This window comes from Dermacentor variabilis, chromosome 4, assembly GCF_050947875.1.
Source record: "Dermacentor variabilis isolate Ectoservices chromosome 4, ASM5094787v1, whole genome shotgun sequence".
NCBI lineage: Eukaryota > Metazoa > Arthropoda > Arachnida > Ixodida > Ixodidae > Dermacentor > Dermacentor variabilis.
Window position 1 is genome coordinate 5,929,657 of NC_134571.1, and position 20,171 is coordinate 5,949,827.

The 20,171-nt window shown below is 53.1% G+C and overlaps 1 protein-coding gene and 1 pseudogene across 3 annotated transcripts in view; one reads left to right on the forward strand and one right to left on the reverse strand.

Moving 5' to 3' along the window:
* LOC142578609 (sushi, von Willebrand factor type A, EGF and pentraxin domain-containing protein 1-like) overlaps window positions 1-20,171 on the reverse strand; it is a 370,493-nt gene that overhangs the window by 99,999 nt on the left and 250,323 nt on the right. The window lies entirely within an intron of this gene.
* Window positions 17,617-18,661, forward strand: LOC142577633 (uncharacterized; annotated as a pseudogene).

The following is a 20,171-nucleotide window of genomic DNA, read 5'->3' on the forward strand; positions in this document are numbered from 1 at the left end:
CGATCCATCTTGCCCGACTGAAGTTGACACTGATCTAGTGGAATCGGGATAGGAGCTGTGCTTGTACAACATCACAGTGGCGCAGAACATGTTGTCACATATGCCAGCCGTTGCCTGAGCAAATCTGAACGCAATTCTACGGTTACGTAGCAGGAATGCATGGCAGCTGTTTTCGCCATACAGAAGTTTCGGTGTTATCTTTACGGTGGACCATTCAAGATTATCACCGACCATCATTCTTTATGCTGGCTGGTCGGTTTGCGTGATGCCTCTGGTCGCTTCGCACGTTGGGCGCTGCGCCTCCATGAATACGACTTTGTGGTATCGTACAAGAGTGGCCGTCGTCACGCTGACGCAGACTGCCTCTCGCGGATTCCTGTTGTGACTACCGACTGCGATGCTGAGAATTTTGACGATTGTCTTGCTGCTGTTACTTCTACGTCAACTGACGCGGCAGAGTTTCAGCGAGAACAACGGATTGATGTTACCCTCGATCCGCTTTCTGTCGCCGCCCGTACTTCTCAAGGCAGCGGTCGCTTTACTGTCCGCGATAAATTGCTCTACAAAACTAATTACTCCGGGCATGGAGCGCCTTTTCAGCTTGTTGTCCCCGAGAGTCTCCGCTCCGACGCTCTGCGCGCCATGCATGACGATGTGACATCCGGCCATTTCGGCTTTGTACGAACGCAACACCGCACGCAGGAGCGCTTTTACTGGCCCAAGATGTACGAAACAACCAAGCGCTATGTCGCTAGTTGTGAAACGTGCCTACGTCACAAGGGACCGACCACCGCAGCCCCGGGTCCGCTTCGGCCACTGAAACCACCCAGTACGCCGTTCGAGCAAGTAGGCTTTGACTTTTTGGATCCATTCCCGTTATCTAACACGAAGAACCGTTGGATAATTATCTGCGTAGACCATGTTACACGGTATGCAGAAACTGCAGTCATACCGTCTTCCACCGCTGCTTGCGTGGCGGTCTTCCTGCTGCGTTCCGTGGTCCTTCGTCATGGCCCACCACGCGTCATCATCAGCGACAGTGGTCACCAGTTCACTGCTGATGCCATTGAAAAGTTACTTCGTTTCTACACTTCACAGTTCCGTCATTCGACGCCGTATCATCCACAGACCAATGGCCTCGTGCAAAGGACAAACAGAACGCTGACTAATATGCTTGCCATGTACGTCTCCTCCAATCATAAGAACTGGGACGACGTGCTGCCCTTCGAAACACGAAACCACGAACTATAGCCCATTTTATCTCCTGTGTGCAAGGTTACCGCGAAGCCCTCTGGACGCTTTCTTACCCTTCGTTCTGCACAGTGACGATTCTTTATCGAAGACTTTGTGTCTCGCCGAGGAAGCCCGTCGAATAGCTCGTCTTCGTACTCTGGCCTCGCAAAGTCGTTCGAAAGAGCGATACGACGACCGTCACGTACAAGTATCGTTGGAAAAAGGTGACTTGGTCCTTTTTTATACAAGCGTGGACTGTGCCAAAAGTTCTTGTCACAATATTCAGGCCCATTTGTAGTTGTGGACCGCCTGAGCGAACTCACTTACGTGATAGCTCGCCTCCTGTGCAATGGTCGGCGATCAAGCAGAACTCAGCTGACTCATATTGCTCGCCTGAAGCCTTTGTACCCTGCTTGTCCATCCTGACTCGCCCCACGGGCTTCGTCTGCTTGCGGGGAAATGTAACGGATACGAAAGCCACGGACAAGAAGAAAGAAGAGAAGACGAAGATAACGAGGAGTGTGAGAGGCCGGGCTGCGCTATGATCACGCTACGGTCATAGTCCATCTCTTGTAAATAAAACCATTTGCTCGCAGCTGTTCCTAACAACACACACACACACACACACACACACACACACACACACACACACACACACACACACACACACACACACACATATATATATATATATATATATATATATATATATATGACACTGGCGATCCGGCTGCGGAGCTCTGCACCGGCGCATTTCTTCCTTACAACTTCCCCCCTCGCTGAAAACGGAGCCGCAAAGGAGGCCTAAGGCGTCGTGAGGACGAAGGGCTCGTGATACGGCTTGAGCCGATCTACGTGCCCAGTTTCGCGGCCTCGGCGACGCAGGTCCGTAGGGGGCGTCAGAGGTTCGATGACGTAGTTCACCGGAGAAGTTTGCTGTAGAACCCGGTAGGGCCCATGGTATCGGGATACAAACTTGGAGGAGACACCTGGTGTCGAAGTAGCAGGCACCCACAACCAAACGAGAGCGTCAGGCGAAAACTGGTAGTGGGGGCGCCCGTCATCATGACGACATTTCTGTAGGGCTTGTTCTTGCGTTGTAAGGGAGCGAGCTAGTTGCCGACAATCTTCTGCATACCGGGCGGCTTCGGAAACAGGTGTACCCTCTGATAAGTCGGGACGGTAAGGAAGAATAGTGTCAATGGGAAATGATGGTTCGCGGCCATACAGAAGAAAGAAGGGAGAAAAGCCCGTCGTTGACTGGGGTGCCGTATTGTAGGCGTACGTGACATAGGGAAGGATGAGGTTCCAGTTGGTTTGGTTGGAGGCGACATACATCGAAAGCATGTCGCCAAGAGTTCGTTTAAAGCGTTCTGTCAATCCGTTTGTTTGCGGGTGATATGCGGTGGTACAGCGATGAATAATGCGGCATTCAGCGAGAAGTTCTTGAATGACATCGGCGAGAAAGACGCGGCCACGGTCGCTCAGGAGTTCGCGGGGAGCGTCGTGACGTAGAACGAAGCGTTGAAGGAGGAAGGAGGCAACGTCACGAGCCGTCGCGGCTGGCAGAGAGGCCGTTTCTCCATACCTCGTCAGATGGTCTACAGCTACAATGACCCAGCGATTGCCAGCAGCTGTGTATGGCAGAGGCCCGTAGAGGTCTATCCCAACCCGGTCAAAGGGTCGCGAAGGGCACGGCAAAGGTCGCATTGGTCACGAAGGGCGGCAAGGATCAGGCTTGCGGCGTTGACATTCTGTGAAAGAGCGAATGTACTTTTGCACAAATGTGCACATACCACGCCAATAAAACCTATGACGTAGTCTGGTGTAGGTCTTGAAGAGAGCAGCGTGTGCGCACTGAGGGTCGGCGTGGAAAGCGGCGCATACATCAATGCGGAGCTGCCGAGGTATTACAAGCAGCCATTTGCGGCCGTCGGAACTGTAGTTACGGCGATAGACAATTCCGTCGCGGATGGCGAAGTGCGAAGCTTGTCGGCGTAACGCTCGGGATGGTGGGCGTGTAGGTGAATTAGAGATGTAATTTATCAAAGATGAAATCCAGAAGTCCTTGCGCTGCTCCAAAGCCATGTCGACAGAAGTGAATGGAAGTGGGTCGTCTAGGACGGACACACTGACAATGTCGGCGTGGACAGGCGAGCGCGAAAGAACATCGGCATCGGCGTGCTTCTTTCCTGAGCGGTAGACAACCCGGATATCGTACTCTTGGAGCCTCAATGCCTACCGCGCTAGGCGGCCGAAGGGATCCTTGAGAGACGGCAACAGGCAAAGTGCGTGGTGATCGGTAATGACATCGAAAGACCGGCCGTACAGGTATGGGCGAAATTTTGTGATGGCCCAGATGATCACGAGACATTCTTTTTCCGTGACGGAATAGTTCGCTTCAGCTTTCGTCAGAGTGCGGCTCGCGTAAGCAACAACATATTCTTGGCAGCGGGGCTTTTGCTGGGCGAGCACAGCGCCGAGACCAACACTGCTAGCATCCGTATGGATTTACGTGGAAGCAGTTGGATCGAAATGGCGCAGTATCGGTGGTGTTGTCAGCAGGCGACGTAGCGTTGCGAAGGCATGATCGCAAGTCGGAGACCACGCGGAAAGATTGGGGTCTCCCCGAAGAAGCTCTGTCAGAGGTGCCATAATCGAAGCGAAATTTCGAATAAAGCGGCGGAAGTAAGAGCAGAGGCCAATGAAACTGTCTTTTAGAGATGTTGGCCTCGGGAATTCTTTAACAGCACGGAGCTTAGCGGCATCAGGGAGAACGCCGTCCTTCGACACGACATGTCCGAGAATTGTCAGCTTGCGTGCCCCAAAGTGACATTTTTTTCAGATTTAGCTGGAGGCCAGCGTCACTGAGACAGCGTAAAACCTGCTCCAGGCGATGAAGGTGAGTAGGAAAATCTGGTACGAACACTACTACATCATCCAAATAACACAAGCACGTGTTCCATTTGAGGCCTCGAAGAATAGTGTCAATCATCCGCTCAAAAGTCGCGGGCGCGTTGCAAAGTCCGAATGGCATTACACGAAATTCGTATAAGCCATCTGGTGTGATGAAAGCAGTTTTAGGCTTATCTTCTGCAGCCGTAGACACCTGCCAATAACCAGAGCGTAGATCGAGGGAGGAAAAGAACTCTGCACCTTGTAAGCTGTCGAGGGCGTCGTCGATCCGCGGCAATGGATAAACATCCTTTCGGGTTATTTTGTTTAGGCGGCGGTAATCCACGCAAATGCGGATCGAGCCATCCTTCTTTTTAACTAAATCAACTGGCGATGCCCATGGGCTGTCGGACGGTTCAATGTGTGGGGATGCGTGACTCTCACGCCTCCCCTGAGATCGTTTTCCCGCATGGCTCGTCTCCTGCAGGGCGGCTTCGCCCGCGGCGGTCGGGTGGTACAAGCGCGGTGCGAGAGATGGCGCGAGCGTCGCGCCGCTGCGGGGTTACTCGGGCGTCGGGAGACAAGGCGCTCGGGCGGTTGGGCAGTGATGCCAACCCTAGGGATTTATCCCTAGATCTAGAGATTTTTTCTTTGCTTTAGGGATCTAGCGTCTTTTTGTGAAATGTAGGGATTTTAAGAGGCCGTATAATTGTTACTTTAAGCGGCCTCAAGGCAGGCGTATCTGATTATATTGCCTTCTAAACAGAAAATACTATGAAAAATGCTAGTTACTGCTCATCTATTTTTGGTGTTCTACCAAGCCGATAGATGGCGACAGCAGTTCTGCAACGCGAAATAATCGGCTGCTGCACAGTGAGGTGAAACGAAACCATATGACTTTCAAACTTTTTAATCGTGCGTGTGATCTCCTGCGCTACGAGTGACTGCTGCTCTACGAAAGAAAAAGTTGAATTTTTACTTGTAGTGTCAGCATCAACGCGCTACGTTTACGCTCACCGCGTACCTTCACCGTTCAAACGTGCTGCATGTCAGATGGCAACTTCTGGACCAGGAGACTTTGATGATGGTGAGCCAAGCAAAAAGAAAGCGAAAGCGTACGACCAAAAATATTTGACCAAATGGGAAGCGGATCCGAAGTACAGAGGGTGGTTGTCAGCCAGTAAAAAAGGGCCCTTGTACTTTTCCTGCAAAGCATGCAGATCTGATTGTAAAGGTGGAAAATCAGAAATCGACCGCCACCTTGCAAGCTCCAAGCACAAGAAAAGCGCTGCAAGCTTGCAATCGACCCGCACGCTGACATCCATGCCTTCAATAAGTGGGCAAACTCAAGTAGACAAATCGGTCAAAGAAGCTGAAATCAGACTTGCCGCGTTTGTCACGGAACATAATCTACCTTTTAATGCCATGGGGCATTTAGTTGATGTTGTCAAGGCGTCGTGTGACGACTCGCAGATTGCAAAGAACTTAAGTTGCCGCCGGACAAAGTGTGCTGCAATCATAAAGAATGTGCTCGGAGAGGAGAGTCGCGAAGAGCTCTGTGAGCTTTTGCGCACACAGAAGTTCTCCCTTCTGGTGGACGAATCCACTGACAAGGCTACGGTGAAGCATCTGTCACTTGTCGCCCGAGTAATGAACGCCGACGGCGGCATAATGGATGCTTTTTTGGACTTAGTACCAGTCAGTGATGCGACTGCCAGCTCTCTCTACACTAGTTTAAAGGTGGTGTTCAGTGCTTCGGAAATTCCGTACGACAAAAATTTGATTGGTTTTGCGGCCGACGGAGCGAACGTAATGATGGGTGCACATCATTCCGTCGCGTCGCTGCTACAAGCAGAAATTCCAGGCCTCTTCATTATGAAGTGCGTTTGCCATTCGTTCCATCTGTGCGCCTCGTATGCGTGTAAAACACTTCCAAGAGGAGTTGAAGATCTGGCACGCGATGTTTTCAATTACTTTTTGTCGCCGAAGCAGACATCTGCCTTCCAAGAATTCCAGAAGCTGGCAGAGGTGAAACCGCACAAGCTCTTGCACCCAAGCCAAACAAGGTGGCTGTCTCTCCAAGTTGTTGTGACACGCTTGCTTGAGCAGATGCCTGCCCTGATATTGTTTTTCAAAAAAGCAGCCACTGACGACCGCCTGCTTGCTGCAGAAGCCATTCTGGAAAAACTGACTGACCCGTCAACGAAACTCTACCTCGAGTTTCTTGAGTACGTCCTGCCTTTTTTCACTAACTTAAATAAGGAAATGCAGTCGGAAGAAACCAGAATTCACTTGCTCCATGAAAAGGTTTCGGCCATGCTGAAATGCATACTGGAATGCTACATCAAGCGAGACTACCTGGAGGCCACGCCGTTGTCCGATGTGCGGTACAAAGACCCAGCCAAGTTCCTGCCATTGGAAGAAATTTACCTCGGAGCAAAGCCAACTGCCGCACTAGCCGGTAACACGCACGGCTTAAACGATAATCAGGTTCACAACTTTCGGCTGCGGTGTTTAGACTTTTTTATTGAAGCAGCTCACCAGATCTACCTGCGGTTCCCCCTAAAAAGTGAACAGATGAAAAACCTTCGAGTCATAGACCCGAAAGTTGTCCTGGGAAAGACAGTACCATCAATCGCGTCGCTTGCGGTTTCCTTTCCCCTGATCGTGAAAGAAAATGAAGTGAACGAACTGGACAGGGAATGGCGACTTCTTCGCAACATGGAGCTGAGCGACCACGTTGACTTGACTGCGAGCCAGTTCTGGCACAAAGTGTCTCAAATGAAAAAAGGAGACGGATCACAAGAGTACCCCCTGCTGTCAAGTTTTATGAAGAACCTTTTGTGCCTACCACACTCCAGCGTTGCTGTCGAACGCGTATTTTCGCAAGTCAACCTGCTGAAAACAAAGCAAAGAAACAGATTGTCGACAGACGCGTTGTGCGGTTTGCTGCACGCAAAAAGAACATTGATGGACAGCTGCTGTTACAGCTTCAAGATCACTCCTTCTCATTTGAAGAGGATGAACAAAGATATGTACGATGATTAAGAGTTTAAGATTGTGTGCGCGTCTTAATTCCTTGTTTGTGTGCCATTAATAATTCTAAAGTGTTAAGAAACCTATCTTAACGCGTCAACATCGACACTGCACGCGCGTTCGCTTTTCACATGTTCGTTTTTCTGTGCGCATCATAAAAAGACTGTTAATGTTGTCTGAATGAAATACCTTGATGTGATGACGGGGCTTCGCAGACAATGTCCAGCTCTTTCAACTTGGGACCATTCTTTTTTTAAAGGGCTGCATGGGTTCTTTGCGCGTGAAGATGAGCCTGCTGAAGGCGGTGCGGTGAAACGGGTGTAGCGAAGTGACGCAGCCGTGAGATATCGGACGCATCAACTCACCAGGGAGACGGAAGATGAATGGGGATGAGCTCTGGCAGGGGCAAGTCCAAATCCGCAGGTACGACGACGAGAGTAGCATTTGAAGAACTAGATTTATTCCCTTGGCATTTGCCGTAAGTTTAAACTGTACAAAAATATTTTTGCCACCGACCGCGATAGGGACTTAAGGGCGATCGCGGAATCAATAGCCACATTATCGGACCGCCTGAAGGCCATTGAAGAAGACGTACGCCGTCCTCCGGTGCCTTGGCCGGCAAGAAATTCCCGTGCCGACGACGGGCGTCCACGATGCCAGCTATGCCGTCGCATCGGTCACGTCGCGCACCAATGCTGGACGCGGTTTCGAGAGGACAGAAACCAACAGAGAGAGCCCAATAATAATCAGGGTGGGCAACCCAACCCTTCGGGAAACGAGAACGGCCGGGCCTAGGGAGCCAGTCCGGCCGTCCCGTATGCACTATGTCAGATAGTCAGCTTTTAACAGTACCGATACGAGCAAATGGTACCGACACAAAACTCGTAATTGATACTGGCTCCTCGGTAAATGTCATCTCGTCGCATTTCGCTGAAAAAATATGTGCTTCATCAAAATCAAGAAAAGATGTCTTCATCAGAGGAATCGGCGGAAGCTTGCTCTCCCCCCAAGGTGAAACTGAAATAACTCTTGATTTCGACTCCACAACTGTTCGCGAGAAGTTTTTGATTGTGAAGGACTGTCCCTACGAGCTATTAGGTGGTCTCCCGTTTTGTCGAGCAGTGCGTCTTTTAATAGATTTCTCCAAGAGTGAGCTCCAACTCAACGGTGAAACTTTTCGGTTGCATGTAAATTCGAGCACCCTGGCACACAATGATGCACTCAGTGCGCGGTGCCACGAGCATATTCGCATTGAACCTCGCACTGAAATCGCTGTCCAAGTAAATGTCGCAAGGGACGGAGTCCATCTCATCGAACCGAACAGCACGCTCAAAAACGGACTTCACGTTGCTCGTACCGTGACCAAGGTCGTGCATGGGACAGGTGTGATTCGGATCGCTAATCCCACCATGTCGCCAGTAAATTTGCTCAGCGGAACAAAGCTTGGATGGGCTACTTCTATCCACAATGCACAAATGGCAGTCGTCGCCCCCGAAGACACGCAAGACTCTCGGGATTTTGACGTGGAGACTGGAGACCACTTACGTCCAGGTGAAAGGGCTGAGTTGCTTTCGCTCATTGACAACTTCCGCCACCTATTCACTGGCGATAACAACCCCATTCAGCAGACGTCTATGGCAGAACACGTTATCGACACAGGCGATTCTCGACCAATTCATCAGCATCCCTACCGTCACTCCCCTTTTGAAAGGAACCTGATTGAGAAGCAAGTAGAGGAAATGCTGCGCGATGGGATAATAAGGGAATCTCGCAGTCCCTGGTCATCACCTGTCGTCCTCGTAAAAAAGCCGAACGGGTCATGGCGTTTTTGTGTCGACTTTCGAAGGGTGAATGAAGTTACGAAGAAAGATGTACACCCACTGCCGCGAATCGATGACATTCTAGACGTGCTACAGGGCTCAAAATACTTCACAACACTTGATCTTACATCGGGCTATTGGCAAGTGAAAATCAAGGAGGAAGATAAGCCGAAGACCGCGTTTGCCTGTGGGCCCGGCTTGTATGAGTTCAATGTTGTTCCCTTTGGTCTGTGTAACGCCCCGGCCACGTTTCAGAGAATGATTAACAAAGTACTCAGTGGTCTGCTTTGGAAGGTATGCTTGGCTTACTTGGACGACATTGTAATTTTCTCTAAGGACATGACCGCTCATTTGCAAGATTTGAAAAGCGTATTCTCGGCCTTGGACGCGGCGAACTTGCGGCTGAAGCCGGAAAAGTGCAGCTTTGCGCGACAGGAGATTAAGTACCTTGGTCACATTCTCACTGGCGAGAACATCCGACCGGACCCAGACAAAGTGGCCGCGATTGAAAAGTTCTCCCCACCAAAAAACAAGAAAGGTGTACAGAGCTTTCTCGGAATCTGCAATTACTATCGGCGATTTATCAAGGATTTTTCTCGTATTTCTCGGCCGCTCACTAACCTCACTAGAAAGGATGTCCCTTTCGTCTGGGATGCAGCTTGCGAAGCGGCTATGCAATCCCTCAAAGAGAAGCTGATCACGGCGCCCATTTTGCGTCAGTTTGAGCCCGGGAAGCCGATAGAGGTGCACACTGATGCCTGTGATTATGGAATTGGTGCTGTACTAGTTCAGAAAATCGGATCCGAAGAGAAAGTAATTGCCTATGCTAGCCGACACCTTAATAAGGCTGAGATGAACTACAGCACAACTGAGAAAGAATGTCTCGCTGTCGTGTACGCGTGCGGACAGTTTCGTCCGTACATTTTTGGGTCTAAGTTCACAGTCGTGACCGACCAAGCTAGCCTGGCCTGGCTAATGAAAGTGAGAAATCCGAATGGTCGCCTTATGAGATGGTCTCTGTTGCTTCAGGAGTTCGACATAACGTTGCGACATCGCCCTGGCCTGAAGAATGGAAATGCGGACACGCTTTCCCGCATTCCTCATGATCCCGCACCAGCAAGCGAAGAAAACCCATTACCGTTGCTCGCGCTGGATCATGTGGACATCGGGGAAAGGCAGAGAGAGGATTCCTGGATGCAAGAAATCATACAGCACCTAGAGCAGCCGAGTGCGCCCGTTGTCAGAAAAACGAAAAGAACGGCACGGAGCTTTCGGCTGGTCGACGGTGTATTGTACAGAAGAGCGAAAGGCTTTCAGGAAGATCGCGCAGCACTCGTTGTCCCCAAGTGTTTGAGATCGGAGGTTCTGAGGCACTGCCATGACGACATCACGGCAGGCCACCTCGGTGTCAAGCGCACATGGGAGAAAATTCGCAGCCGCTATTTCTGGCCAAAGATGTTTTGCCACGTCACCAAGTATGTCCTCTCCTGCCCTGACTGTCAGACGAGAAAGCTACCACCCGGAAAGCCGACCGGTTTTCTCCAGCCGATCCCACCTGCAGGTCGCCCTTTCCAACAAGTGGGCATGGATTTTCTTGGCCCTTTCACTAAAAGCAAAGCAGGAAACCGCTACATCCTCGTGGTTACTGACTACCACACGAAATGGGTCGAGGCTGTCGCGTGTACAGCGGCCACTGCTGCAGAAGCTGCTAAAGCCTTCGTCGAGCAAATTGTCTTACGCCATGGGGCACCAGAAAAAGTGATAACAGATCGGGGGCAGCATTTTGTCGCCAACCTGACTGAAGAAATTTTCCGACTTGTAGGTAGCGAGCATGCCACTACTACAGCGTACCATCCTCAAGCGAACGGCTTGTGCGAGCGCTTCAACCGCACGTTGGCCGATATGCTCAGCATGTACGTTTCTTCGCACCATCGCGACTGGGACGAATTTCTTCCGTACGTGCTCTTTGCATACAATTCGTCTACCCACGAGACCACCGGGTTCACCCCGTTCTTTCTTCTTCACGGACATGAGCCCACACTTCCTATAGATGTAGCACTAGGCGCGGAACGCGGTTTCGACTGCACCCTGGACGCCAGGAAAGTGGCCCTCCGGCTGCAGCGTGCTCGCGAGCTAGTGACCGAACGGGAGAGGCGTCAGCAAGTAAAGAACAAACGTAGTTACGACGCTAAACGACGAAGTGCAATCTACCATGCGGGGGACTTGGTGTACTTGTGGACTCCCTTCAGAGCTCGGGGAAAGACAACAAAACTCCTTCACCGATACCACGGGCCTTTCCGTCTTGTTAAGCGAATCAGTGAGAACAACTGGGAGGTAGTGGATAGAACTGGCAAAAAACGCGACGTTGTTAATGTTGCGCGCTTAAAACCATGCCACGTCAGACAGTGCTCGGATAATGACGACGCAGACGACGAGTCTGTTGACGGACATCGAGAGGAAGTGTGTGATCCAAGTGATGCTGTGCGCGAGTGCGATTTGAATGGTGGTGTGCGCGAGTGCGGTTCGCGTAGTGATCGTGTGTGCGAGACAGAGACTTGTGAAAGAGTGCGCGTCGTAGAAGGCTCGGACACCGGGACTGAACTTTACTCCGACTGGAAGACATTCCACAACGAGGCCGATCCGAGAACTATCACTGCTTACGACACGGACACTGATGTGTATCACAACGCAAGCGAATAATCTTCATTGTTAATTTTCTTGTGTAGCGCGCGCGAATGAACTTTGGTGTTACTTTTCTTGTGCACTTTGTTTCCAATTTGTTAAAAACGTGTTTGTTTGTTTGTTTTGTTTTACGTGATGCTAAATCTTCCTTACGGATACTTCAGTTCTTTATATGAATCCATAATGTGCGCGTTTAACTTCTTGAGCCATGTTTTATTTTGCAGTAATGATTTGTAACGAGTGGGACACTCTTTTTCGTAGGGGGGAGGTGTCGCGAAGACAGTGTAACGCGGCCCTCTTTGCTGTATTTCGGGGAATTTTGTGGGGTCCTTGACGCGGGGCAAACCTTTGTACACAAATGACCTCGACAGCGCCGCGGACATTGCTGCCGCGCGGCCGCCGCGCCGGACGTCACACCTGCACATGTCGCGTCGTCTTCCCACGCTCGGCTATCAAAAGCCGATTAGTTATGGTCAGAGTGCTTTTGTGTACTGAGTGTTGACGCGACCATTTCTTGACCCCTTGAACTCTGCCGCTTATTGGATGATGTCGGCTTGCCTGATTGGTCGGAGTAACGAAGTAGCCCATTGGTGGAGAAAAGTGTCTCTTGGATGCTGGGGAAACTTATTTAAGGAATAGTTTGGGGTAGTTTAGGGTGAGCAAGTAGACCGCAGCAGACACGGCGCAACTACACCAGGGGAGACCGGGCCGGTCAGGCAGGCCGACGACGACGGGTATGACATCGTTCTATTTGTAAATATTTTTGTACAGTTTAAACTTACGGCAAATGCCAAGGGAATAAATCTAGTTCTTCAAATGCTACTCTCGTCGTCGTACCTGCGGATTTGGACTTGCCCCTGCCAGAGCTCATCCCCATTCATCTTCCGTCTCCCTGGTGAGTTGATGCGTGTCTGCTGCGGTCTACTTGCTCACCCTAAACTACCCCAAACTATTCCTTAAATAAGTTTCCCCAGCATCCAAGAGACACTTTTCTCCACCAATGGGCTACTTCGTTACTCCGACCAATCAGGCAAGCCGACATCATCCAATAAGCGGCAGAGTTCAAGGGGTCAAGAAATGGTCGCGTCAACACTCAGTACACAAAAGCACTCTGACCATAACTAATCGGGTTTTGATAGCCGAGCGTGGGAAGACGACGCGACATGTGCAGGTGTGACGTCCGGCGCGGCGGCCGCGCGGCAGCAATGTCCGCGGCGCTGTCGAGGTCATTTGTGTACAAAGGTTTGCCCCGCGTCAAGGACCCCACAAAATTCCCCGAAATACAGCAAAGAGGGCCGCGTTACACTGTCTTCGCGACACGGGAGTCGTCTGCTCGAAGTTCACTTCAGATACAGAGGGAGTCAGCAGAGTGTCGTTGCTAACTCCCCCTCTATCTGATGGTGCCATCTGTCGACCCTCTATGCATGATAACTCTACAAAAAAAATTAAGAAAAAAGCTACAGATGCGGCTAATACACATTTATTTATCTCTGATAAAATGTATAACAAATGGAACGAAGAGTGAACTGCGCTGAGACTTTGTTAAAAGCTGAAATTGCCACATTAACAAGTAAACAAAGAAAAGCTAGGGATTTTTCTTTAATCTAGGGATTTGTGGGGGTTCATTTTAGGGATAAAACGTTGACCTGAGTTGGCATCACTGCGGTTGGGTTCGAGACACCAAGCGGGACGGTCGTGCCGCACGTGCAGCGACCCTCTTCCCCGGCGGGTCGGCGCGCGGCGGGGACGTCCCGCGCGCGCGCGCGGCGACCCATGCTTCTGCGAGACCGCCTCGTGTGGCCGCCTTCGAACGCGCCACGATTCGCGTGACCACACACGCGAAGGACCAGGCGTTGGGATCCAGCATGGGGCGAACATATTCGCTCGCTTCCGGTCGCGGTGAGTCGGACTTCTGGATTTGTCGCGCGCCCATCGGCATGTTTTGTGGATAGCAACTCGGCTAGCAGGCACTGATCTATGAAAGGTGCAATAAATGCCATTGTGATTGTTTGCACTAGTGTGTACTGTCGTTCCTTTGTCCCAAGAGCACGGGTGTGAGAGAGACCCCACATCTGGCTGCCCAACGTGGGACTCTTGGGGCATCGGACGATAGTTTTAACAGTTTGCTTCGTTCGAGACCTTTGTTTGAACCGAAGCGTAGGCCTAGCGTGAATTTTGATCGCTAGCGTCGGCGGCGTGCTTTCTTGAGCAAGGTGATGGTGGCTGTAGTGTGTTTGAACATGTCAACAGGCTAAGCCTTGTCGCAAGTGTTTTTTTTAATGAAATTCGTCAGTACGAGAGCCACGTGGTCTGCATCCTGGGAGAGCGAGGCTGAGCGCCCGCAGAGCAGTGGCAAGCCTGAAGCGAGTGAGTACGGAAGCCTCGTGGGTGGTCCGAATTTCTCATGTAAATAGCTTCTCCTATCTCTTTGACTCTGATGAAGTCGCGGCTCTGGGAGCCGGGTGGCCGCGGGCCACGGGTGCCACTACGGGCTGACTGGTATTGCGGCCTGGCACCGGGCGCTCCGACACCGTCTGGGACGGTGGGCGCCGTCAACTCGGATGCTGCGTGCACCGAGCGGAGTAGGACCACCTCACAGAGCTAACGTCTCCTCGCGGCTGCCTGTTTTGCGCCCATTTTGGGTGTTGTTTTTGGATGCCGGTTGTTGTCAGGGTAGCGACGCTTTAGGCCTAAGGCTTTACGAAGCTGCCTGTCGCACGTGGAGGGACACAACCTGGTGGACCGTGGCGTTGAGGTGTTGCAATTCGCTTCCCTCATTCTATTTAGCCTCGCACGAATTGAAATTACTCGTTCGACTCAAGAAAGCGAGCTTCGTTCACGTGAACTTAGCATCTGAGTAGCTGCCCGATCTTTTGCTAGCCGAGTTGAACATCGTACCACGTGGGCGATGCGCATGCATAATTCCTCTCCCTTGCACTACTTTAGTTTTGCCGAGTGTGTTGAGTTTACGCAGCGTGATTGGAGTCACCCCTGGTTTGCCGTCACCTGCACATCGTCTGCGCTGCTGCCCCGGACTACGATCGAGCCACCCCGGGCGATGGTGATGCTGTGGCCAGTTCGGCGCGGCGACTTCGGCGGCCTCCTGCATCCAGCTCACAGCCCTCGGTGGCGGACAAAAGAGCCGGCGGTCACCGACAGCTACGGCGGCTCTTCCCAGCAGGGCGCGTCGGCGCGAGCGACGCTTGTTCGTACCGACTACTGCGTCGTCGTCTCCGGAGTCCTGGCCTGGCATCGTGCCGTCGAGTCTGCAAAGCTGCCGCTGTGACCGGCGGACGCCAGCGGTGCACCCAAGGACAATGTCGGCTCGCATGTTATGGACAGCGTGCGGACATTTCTTCGGCGCGACCACTGTTTAATGTTCTACCTTGTTTGCGAAGCACAGTTTGATGTTAGACCGTGTCACATGTCTCGCCGGAATATGTAGTGATTTAAGGTTGGGGGGATGTGGGGATGCGTGACTCTCAAGCCTCCCCTGAGATCGTTTTCCCGCATGGCTCGTCTCCTGCAGGGCGGCTTCGCCCGCGGCGGTCGGGTGGTACAAGCGCGGTGCGAGAGATGGCGCGAGCGTCGCGCCGCTGCGGGGTTACTCGGGCGTCGGGAGACAAGGCGCTCGGGCGGTTGGGTTCGAGACACCAAGCGGGCGGTCGTGCCGCACGTGCAGCGACCCTCTTCCCCGGCGGGTCGGCCCGCGGCGGGGACGTCCCGCGCGCGCGCGCTCGGCGACCCATGCTTCTGCGAGACCGCCTCGCGTGGCCGCCTTCGAACGCGCCACGATTCGCGTGACCACACACGCGAAGGACCAGGCGTTGGGATCCAGCATGGGGCGAACATATTCGCTCGCTTCCGGTCGCGGTGAGTCGGACTTCTGGATTTGTCGCGCGCCCATCGGCATGTTTTGTGGATAGCAACTCGGCTAGCAGGCACTGATCTATGAAAGGTGCAATAAATGCCATTGTGATTGTTTGCACTAGTGTGTACTGTCGTTCCTTTGTCCCAAGAGCACGGGTGTGAGAGAGACCCCACAAATGACACCACGCTTTAGCATGTCACCTACTTGCTCATCAATGACGCGTCGTTCTGTCGACGAGACGCGGTAGGGTCGCTGCCGTAGCGGTGAGTGAGAACCAGTGTCAATACGGTGACATACAGTCGTCGTTCGGCCCAGAGAAGTGATATGACTGTCAAAAGCAGGGCGAAATTTCTCGAGGAGACGGAGAAGGTCATGGCGTTGCGTGGGGGGGCTTAAGGCATTGTCGATGACGTGGCTGAAAACGTCTTCAGGCGATGCGGCAGGTGCGGGACTACAGTAGAGGGTGTTGACCTCTGACGATCCAACAGGAAGTTCCGACGTGGTAATGGTGTCGTAAGGCTCCACTGTGCCCAGAGATTCATCGCGAAGCAACTCAATCGAGAATGGGAAGTGGTTGTGTATAGGAAGGTGAGTAGCACCAGCTTGAAGGCTAAGCAGCGCAATTGGGAGTGGTGAGAGGTGGCGGCGAACGAAAGCAGTCGAAGGCGTGAAGAGTACGGTAGAGTCGGAGGCAACGGAACAGGATACAGGTGCCAGAACGGATGCGTGCGGAGGTATATGGACGTCGTCAGTGAGGGACAACTTGGTGCAGGAAAGTGAAACGTCATCAGATATGGCATTGCCAAGCGAAGAGAAGGCGACTTCTGCACGGGAGCAGTCAATAACAGCTTGGTGACGGTAGAGAAAGTCCCAACCTAAAATAATATCGGGGGAACAGCGGGGAAGAACGACGAACTCGACTGTGTAGACCACTCCTTGAATTTCAAGTCTGGCGGTGCACGCAGCCACCGGCTGCACGTGCTGTGCTGTGGCTGTGCGGAGTAAAGGACCGAAGAAAGGCGTCGTGACTTTTCGTATTGAGCGGCAGAGTTTTTCGGCAATTACAGATATGGCGGCACCTGTGTCAATGAGGGCAAGCACAGAGACACCTTCAACAGCGACATCAATAACGTTGGGCGGCGAAAGAAGAGGGCTTGAGCGTTGTGACGATGACGCAGTTCTTGCCTCGGGAACTGCGCCACTTAGTTTTCCGTGTCAGCGGTAGAGGGACGTCAACGCTTCGGGGAAACTGAGCGAAGGCTTGGGTGGGGAAGGGGTAAATCGCGGTCTGGAGCGTAAGACAGAGGATGGTCGTACGCGGCTGTGCGTGGGTCGTCACGTGGATGAAGTGGACGGCGGCGGCACAGGCGCGCAACGTGTCCGGGAATACCGCACGAATAGCAGATGGGCCGATTGTCCGGTGTGCGCCAGGGATTAATTACTCGATGGGCTGGAGGTCGTGGCGGCGTGGGGGTAAAAACAGGGCTAGGCATCGGAGGTGGAGCCCGGAAAGTCGGCGGTCGTGGTCGTGCGACGGCGTCGGCGTAAGTCAATGGGGCGGTGAGTTGAGGCGCCCGTTCCAGAGGAAGGACCTCGGACACTTGCTCCTCTATAACATGTCGTAGGGTCGGACTAAGGGACGAACTTGAGTCCAGCGGGTTGGAGATGAGGGAGAGCTGGCGAGCTACTTCTTCCCGGACGAAAGCCTTGATCTGCGTGAGGAGGGTGAAATCTTGGATAGGGGAGGTCAAGCCGGACAACGATTCGTGATGGGGAACAGGACCGCGAGTGAGGATACGTTGACGGCGGAGCTCGTCATAGCTTTGGCACAGTTCAATAACTTGTGCAACAGTAGAGGGGCTCTTTGAAATTGTAGAGGTCGCCACAGTTCAGCCCCGTTTGTTAGGCTGCCACCAGAGTGTGGCGCCCCCTGTGACATGTGTGTGTCTGTCTCTATATATGTTCGGGCCCAATAAAGAAGGGGCATTCCCTTTTCGTCCAACCAAGTGGCCGTACGTTTCGGTCCGTCCCGGCATGCTCGTGCCCCGCGCGGCGCCAACCGCGCGACATGGTGTCAGAAGTGGCCGGATAACGCCCCCCTGCCTTAGCCCTCACCTCATAGGAAGGCACCAAGATGTCCCTCGAGACCGGCGAGCCGCCGAAACTGTACGGTGTCAACTTCCAGCCGCCGGCACCGTTCGACTTCGCGAACCCGCCAACGTGGGCGACATGGCTCAGCCGCTACGAAGACTATGCAGCGGTTTGAGGACTGACGCACGCGTCGCAAGACATGCAGGTACGCTCGCTACTGTACTGCATGGGCCCGGAGGCCCGCCCGCTTCTCGAGACTTTCTCGCTCGACGCCCAATCCCTCGCTTCATGCCAAGCCGTTGCCACCCGCTTCACTGAGCACTTCGTGCACCCGGCAAATGAGCTTTACGAATCGTCACGGTTCCACAGACGTGTTCAGTTGCCCGACAAAAGCGTCGACACGTACTACTCAGAACTGCGCAGGATGGTTAAGCGCTGTAACTATCCGGCAGCTGCCGTCGAGGAAAGGCTCGTACGCGACCGGTTCGTCGTCGGCCTCCGCGACTCCCGTCTCTCGGACCAGCTGTGCCGGAACGCGAAGTTGACACTCCAGGACGCTTGGACACAAGCCCGTCAACCCGAAGACGCCGACAGGGAAAAGGCGTTGCCCCAGAACAGCAACGAGCACTCCCACGAGTTCAACCTCGACGCCACAAAAGTTAACAAGTTCCCCTCTCGCCGCCGCTCCGCCGCTAAGCCTCGTTCGCCGCAGCCGCAAGCAGAACGCTCATGCGAGCCGTCCAGATGTGAATTCTGCGGCCGCGCGCCTCATCGACGTTCAGACTGCCCGGCCCGTCGCTCCACCTGCAACTTCTGCAAAAAGAAAGGCCACTTCGCCGAAGTATGCCGCTCGCGAAAGTTCAAGCAGTACAAGCTAAGCTCCGTTCACCTGAACGCCGTTGCGACGCTCGCCTCGGCAAAGTTCGTCTATGTCACCGTTGGCGACTACACAGCGCAGTTCAAGGTTGACTCCGGAGCCGAAGTATCTGCTGTTCCCAGGGACTTTGCTACCTTGCCTGCCAAACTTGACTAAGTCGACACTCTGCTCACGGGCCCGGGAGGACAGCCAGTGCGCGTGCTGGGCTCGTATGTGGCACGACTTCAGTGGCAAGGGAAAGCAAGCTGTCAGCGTCTCTACGTGATCCAGTCTCTCACTGTGCCTCTTCTGGGACTGCCGGCACTCCAAGCCCTCCAAGTAGTTTGGTTTCTCGATCAACTCAAGACTTCAAAAGCGACGCTGCACGCCGAGCTCTTTAATAGATTGCGCACTCTCAAGGACGACTACACCATCCGGTTGAAACCCGATGCCGTACCTTTCTCGCGAAGCGTACCTCGCAGGATCCCCATCCCGCTGCTCGAGATAGTCCGCCGCGAGCTCGACAAATTGGAAAGCGCAGGCGTGATCCGTAGGGTCGACAAGCCAACACCATGGTGCTCGGGTCTCGTCGTCGTCCGGAAAGGCGATGGTTCCTACCGCCTCTGCGTCGACTTAACACAACTCAACAAGGTCGTCCTTCGTGAAAGACATATTCTGCCAACTGTCGAGCAAGTCCTTGGCCTCCTCGGCGATGCAACAGTTTTTACGAAGTTGGACGCGACCGCAAGCTTCCACCAGGTGAAGCTCTCTGAAGACTCCCAAGAGCTTACGACATTCATCACCCCATATGGCCGATACTGCTTCTGCCGGCTCCCCTTTGGCATCACCTCCGCACCAGAGTACTTCCAAAAGCAGATGGCAATAATCCTGGAGGGCCAAGACGGAGTCGCCAATATGATAGACGACATTTTGGTTTTTGGACGCACCCGCCAGGAACATGACGCCAGACTGAGCCAGGTGCTATCTCGCCTTGCAAAAGCAGGAATCACCTTGAACCAGGACAAGTGTCGTTTTGGGGTACCCGAGGTCTCTTTCCTCGGAGTTGTCGTCTCAGCACAGGGCATCAGGCCATATCCTGGCAAGGTCGAAGCACTCAAAGCCATGGAAGCTCCAACGGACATCGCTGGCGTTAGAAGACTACTCGGAATGGTGAACCATCTTGCCAGATTCTTGCCACACATCTCGGACGTCACAGTTCCCATCAGAGCGTTACTGAACAAGTCTGCGAGTCGGGTGTGGCAGCACGAGCAAGAAGCAGCATTCGAGAAAATCAAGGAACTCTTGACGTCAAACAGGTGCATGGCCAAGTACCACCCGTCGTACGCCACTACGGTGTCTGCTGACGCAAGCTCATTCGGTCTCGGCGCAGTTTTGCTACAGACGCAACCCTCAGGAGAGCGCCGCCCAGTCGCGTTCGCTTCGAGGTCAATGACCGATACCGAGCAGCGTTACAGCCAGACTGAAAAAGAAGCTTTGGCAACGACGCGGGCTATCCAAAGGTTCGACGAGTTCGTCCGTGGCATCCCCTTCGACGTCGAGACTGACCACCTGCCACTCGTTTCACTTCTGGGCAAGATGGCACTAGACATGTTGCCGCCTCGTATTCAGAGACTACGGCTAAAGACCATGCGATACCAGTTCCGTATGCTGCACGTGCCAGGAAAGC